Source organism: Erithacus rubecula (assembly GCF_903797595.1).
Source record: "Erithacus rubecula genome assembly, chromosome: 15".
NCBI classification, from domain to species: domain Eukaryota; kingdom Metazoa; phylum Chordata; class Aves; order Passeriformes; family Muscicapidae; genus Erithacus; species Erithacus rubecula.
The window spans coordinates 8,351,501-8,357,500 of NC_136667.1; the positions used below are offsets into that span (position 1 = coordinate 8,351,501).

At 48.5% G+C, this 6,000-nt stretch overlaps 1 protein-coding gene across 6 annotated transcripts in view; it reads right to left on the reverse strand.

Annotated features, from left to right (window-relative positions):
- The window catches only part of IL1RAPL2 (interleukin 1 receptor accessory protein like 2), a 359,275-nt gene that overhangs the window by 353,068 nt on the left and 207 nt on the right, over window positions 1-6,000 (reverse strand). For 2 of the 6 annotated variants that reach the window (XM_079318890.1, XM_079318891.1), the window contains exon 1: window positions 4,675-5,140. The gene's annotated coding sequence lies outside the window, so the exon portion shown is untranslated. Of the gene's footprint in view, window positions 1-3,375; window positions 3,759-4,674; window positions 5,141-5,194; window positions 5,709-5,937 lie in introns of those variants that run through there. The other 4 variants (XM_079318893.1, XM_079318889.1, XM_079318894.1 and 1 more) reach the window with 3 other exon arrangements.

A 6,000-nucleotide genomic window follows, 5' to 3' on the forward strand; every position in this document is an offset into this window, starting at 1 on the left:
TGATTCAGCACTACCCTGGATTCTAGAGAGAACTGTTGTTCAGCCTTAACATGGCAATATTCTAACTACACATCCTAGGGTTGATGGATATGCATGTCCAGTATCACAGCTTTACATTTCAGGATTTACAGACATTTAAAGTGAAATACATGTTGTGGGAGGAGGATTACAGCTGTACTGCAAGCCCTCCTGGTTTATGAGGTCAACATAATGGATCAATTAATTTACAGCCTTTTTTTCTCCCTAGAGTAGAAGCTATTAATATTCTACATATACTTACTCCTGCAGATTGTGGTTTAATCAATACAGTACTTCAGGCAACATGAAGTACTGTATGAAATGTAAAGACTCTCAGAGTTTAGGTGTCAGAGTTTAGAGTGGGGCTTAGCCTCTCACCACCTTGCAGAAGTACTTAAAAGCTTACTGAAAAGCCCACTGGGGCAAAGAAAGAAAATGTGAAGACAATCTACACTTGGAAAGCTGAACATGTACATTAGCACTGAGGAAAGGGGAGAGATTTTAAGAATCTCCTTGAATCAGTGTAAGTCTTAGAACTGATGCAGTTACAGCAGGAAGCTCCCAATGCAGAGCAAGGTGCAGCAGTAATCACAGCCATGTGGGGGGACAGAGGAGCCCCAGCCATGGGTGACCACTGATGCCTCTCAAATTGGCAAGGTTGCTGAGCACTGTCCCAGGATGGCAAATTTCTTTTGTGCTGAGACAAGCTCAGACTGCTCTCAGACCCAGCCCAGCCCTGCACAGGAAAAAAGGACTCTGACTCCTGCTTTTCAGATCTCTTGAGCCAAAAAAAAAACAAGTTGCTAATGAGAAATCTTAGGCTTCAGAGTCACTTATAAAGCCCATAAATTCCAGAAAAACCATGACTGCACATGACTCCAGCTGCTGACACCCAGAACAAACACCACTGCTCAGGTCATGGCTGTTTTCACCTGAGTGCTTCAGACAGCTGTGCCAGAGATCACAGGTCCTCACTACAGAGCCTCAACTACAAAAGGAGAAAACATTTCAGATTAAAAGAGATGAGAAAAGGCCATCCTCACCCACACCAATTTCACTCACTGCTCTCTGCTCTTATATCAATAAGGAAGTCTGTCCAATTCACAGCTAACTACACCAGGAGCATTATTAAGCCAAAAGATTAGATGCTCTGCTTCTTTCATAGCGATTCTAACCCTGCTCTCCAAGCAGCTTTTGCAGAAAAGCTATTAAAAATGGAGAGAGACAGTTCAAAGGGAGGTCTCAATCCTGAAAGACAGCACATCCCTCCTCTTTTTCCCCATACCACTTCTTCCGTTCCCCTTGAGCTCCTCAAGGCTCATTATGGAGGTGCTCAGCACAAACAGAACTAGATTTTAGACTGGGCTGCCATCTGCATGCTGAAATGTTCCCTGCTTTTACAGAGCCTTTAAAACAAGCCTCCTTCCACAACCACACAGCAGAGAGACTACAGCTGCAACTTCAGCCCTACTGACATTATCCCTGCTCTTATATACACTCAGAGCTCTGCAATATTAACAAAATAACAATATTTGCACTCTTCATGGCAAATCTGGTCCAAATTCACTCCTGCACGTTAATGAAACAGGCTGTGAGAATAGTTCTGCATGCGATGTGCTTAGAAATTCATTCCTTGATCTCATCCATGGCCACAAGCTTTCCTAACTAATACATAATGCTCAAAGAAGACAGAATTAACAGGAAAAGATGACATACCAGCTGTCAGGCTCCTTATAAAACACTCGTCTACAGTTTCCCACTTAGAAAACAGTCCCAGGGAAGCCAGACACGGCACTTTGCCGTCAGCACAGGCAAGTTGCTTTCACTGAACTCGGCATCATCTCTGTTCCTTAAAGTGATAAACAGATTCTTGATGGGGATTTTTTTTCCCCCTTACATAACCAGAGACTGGACTTTACACAAATACATTGCCAGATTTGTCTGAGTGAAAATAAGAATATGATTAAGTAAGCAAAGAAACAACATCCCCCCAGAATATGAGAACCACAAGAAACTGCTTATAGAATGCTGCTTTGACACATTTTATGGAAATCTTGAAAATTATGGAGTTTTGATCTGATGCAGCAAAAATAAAACTAAAATACATATTTTATGTGCCCTAAAATTGCTCTGTCAAAAAGACAACCTTGTTAATTAACTGTTACATAAAAAAGAGGGTAGGAAGGAACTTTCTGGAATGCTTTTGGGGTGGAAAAGATTAGCCAAAACCCCTACAGAAGTTTCTAACAGTGTCTTTCTATCTCTCACCAGCTTTGTTACTTAATATAACACATCCCTCAGTTCTCCACCAATTCCAAGAGGGTTTACCTGGACCTAGTATCAGATGCCAGAGGAAACCCTCACCATCAAAGCTAGCAAAAATATTTTCCTTATTCTCAGCAGGGGCAAGACCTTTTCCCTCTGTTTTCTTTCCAAGGCTGTTTAAAGAAAGATTTATTTTCAGTTGGACATCCTGAAAAGCAAATTGCCTCTTAAAGTGCCTCTTTATTTTGTGATACACTTTAAATGTTCATTTTTCCTTCCAGCATTAAAAGAGCTCCTGATAAATAGCTCAGACTCTCATTGTTTGAGGAAGGCTTAGAAATGAAGAGCAGACACAGTTTCCCATACAGCTCTTTAAGGCTGTTTAACAGTTGTTCACAATTTAGCATCCCTTGGTATTTTCAGCTTGAGCCTCAGTTTGAAGTGAGAGATTACTCTGAGCCTCAATGTTTCAGAGAGCAGGAAAAGTCCATACACTATAAATGCTTTATTTGTACTTCTCACAGTGAGTACATCTTCTCAGCCTTTTCCCTCTGACACAGGGATCAAGGCCACCTGCCCCAGCCATCCCTGGCAGCTTCCCACCCCAGGCAGCAGGGATGACTGGCTGCACATGCTCCTTGGAACTTTTTCTCCACCTCTGGTCCCACAAGGGCATCATAGGCATAGAAAGTTTTGAACAGCCTCTTCCTTCCAAATGCTACATAGAAGACACTGCTCTCCATAGCTTTAAGGGATTATTGTAACATGTATTCATTCTTCTCTCCCGAGGAAACAGCTGAGAACAGTCATGGATAAAAATTACTCCGTCTATGCAAACCAACCAAATCCCCATCCAGACCTCTCCAAGCAGGCAGAGCATCCCAAGGGGTGTAGGCCTCAATACTGTCCCCATTCCCTCCTCCTTGCTCTCCAGCAGCCCATGTGCATCTCTGCTGGGCTCCTCACACATACACTGTGCCCAGCAGCTGCCTGACACCTCCAGACAAACCTAGTCTAAACCCTCCATGGTCAAGCTTATCCCACAGCAGCACAGCACCCACGAGATCCTGAGACCAGCAAGTGTGCTCCTACCTGCCTCCACTCCCACTCTGCTCTGCAGCCCCATCCAGCTTTAAGGCTGCCAAGTCCAGCTTCTTCTGAGGTCCAAGACTCCAGCCTGGATCAAACTGGGAATCTTCCTCCTCCTTCTGTCACACCACCAATCCCTGTCTGATCAGAAGTGATCTGTGCCACAAGAACAGCCCTTCTGCTGAGCTCACCTTCACCACACCAGCCTATGAATCCCTCCTGACTCTTTCAGGCTCCTTTTCGATCTGACTTCTGTTTGGAGAGTGGTCAGTGCCCCCCTCCTAGTCTGACAGCTTCAGCTACTGCACTGCTTCAAAGTGCAGCCACCAGACTGGCAACTCTGAAAATTAAAAGGTTTTCCATCGCTCTGCAAGATACAGAGCAGTTCAAACAACGCTGGCTGATGCCATTCGTGCACTGAGGCTCCAGCAATTGTGTGGCATCCACTAAAATGGACTCATGCTGGCTAAGTGCATTGATGTGGCACACCTGGCCTTCCATCCCACCTCTTGTCCCAGCAATCTTCCTCCCTTCTTCCTCCCCCCCATTTAACTGCTAAAGCATCAATCACCAAACAAGTTTAAGACAAACCTCCTACGAGCTTCCAGGTACTGTGAAAGAAAAAAGGTGTTCTGCAGACAACTCTTAAGCTTTAAAAATGGAACAATCAAAGATTCATCTCACTCTCTCTTGTGCTTGCCTGCAACCCAAGTAGGTGGGTGAGTATAAAGAAGTCTTGTGTCAGCTAACAACCCTGAATGTCCCCTGACCACCCCTCCCCAACACTCAGGAGCAAGGCAGAAGTGCACGATACTGCTGCACCCACACGCGCAGGATTTGTGCTCTCTGCCCTTGGGCACCAGCTGGAAGCTTTAGCTCGGGGGAGGAAGGTCTCCCCTGGCAGGCTCGGATCTGGAGCACGCTGGAGGTGCGAGCTGCTGCCTAGCAACTCCAGCGCTCTGCAGGGACGGCCCAAGCCCCCGTCCTCCCACTGACAGGGGTCTCCTGAGCCCAGAGAAACCTCCTCAGAAGGATGCGATCCTCAGTGATTTCCCTGAAAGCCATCCTGCACATCGCCAGTTCCAGCCCCCGATGAATCACGGACTCGCTCCCGAAGACCGCTGCCTGTGCCTCGGTGAACTGCCAGAACTCTCCACTTCTCGTGCTCCCTGCACATGCATTACACCCCGCTGGCTTGGGGAGCCCAAAATCCCAAATCCCTGCGTGTGCCACCGTCTCCTCTGCAGTCACTCTATCGCAAAACACGCGCTCGCTCGCTATCAGCTTCCACCCCGCATTTACCTGCCCCGGGTCTGGCGTGAGCGAAGCTTTTCAGGCACCATGTCCCCATCCGGGCTGGCCCGCTCCTGCCTCCGGAGGGCAGCAGGGCAGGCATTCACCTGCTCTTACACCACAGCCTGCAGCTGCAGAGGTTCAGCCCTGGTGAGAATCAAGGTCCCGTTTTTGGCACGGACAGGAAGCGTTTTGGGCGAATGAGAGCCGGTCCCGGGCGAGAACGCGACAGCCACGCTCGCTCACCCAGCACCGCGAAACTGCCCCTGCCCGCAGCTCACCTCGCCTGCCCCCAGCGCTAACAATTCCCTGAGAACTCTGGGAGTAATACTGGAACATCCACAAACCTTACACAGATGCTAAAAATTTACTGTTGTTTTTTAAATAATCAGAATAAAAACAAGAGAGTATAAACACCGAGGAGCACTGCAGAGTGCTGGTTCCTGCCACAATGGGTTCCCCCTCGCGGAACGAACTCAAGTTTGGGTGCTAACCCAACAGGCACAGAAATTGCCAAAAGTACACAAACCTTACTACAACTTTGAGAAACCGCTGCTTACAGCATTTTCCACCAGAAACTTTCCATTCTTTGAATTCTAGCAGAGACAGCAGTCCAGGGACAGGCTCTCTGAAAATAGGCGCTGAATCCAAGCCAGTTCAGAAATGTTTGGTGCCCTTCAGCAGATTTCCATCAGACTCCAAAGGAAACCAGGGCAGCTTTATTGTCACGGAACTTTCAGAGGCAAACAGAGGTTTCAAGTCCCACTGTTCAATACCCACCACGGTAACTCAGAGCATCCAAGCCTCAAAAGCACCGGCACCACTTCAACAGACTCCATCGCGCTGCAACATCCCAAAAAAGCAACAGCTCTGGTGTTTTTATTTTAAATCGCCGGCAGTAACACTTTTCTCGAGAAGCCCCACACGCGTTCGCGAGGCTGAGAAACCCTCGGTACCAACCGAGATCTCCCCTTCGTGACAGAAAACATTCCCAACGCCTCCAACAGCAGCAGGGCTCGATCCGGGGAGCGGCGGAGCGGCCGCGCCACCAGGAACGGACCCGATCCCGAGCATCAGCTCCGAGCCCGGGACGCGGGGTCCCCGCTCCGCCCGGGGCTGCGGGAGGGACCGCGGGGCATCAGCCGCAGCTCAGCCCCATCCCGCGCGGCGGCTCGGGAAGGGACGAACTTTTCTTTTTCCGAGGGATTTTTTTTTCTTTTCCTCTTTTAATAGAAAAGGGAACTGCGGCAAGAAGCGCCGCGCAGGACTCACCTCCACAGCAGCTCCCCTCTACGGCTCCATGCCGGCGGGCTGCGCGTCCCCCGCCGCGCACGC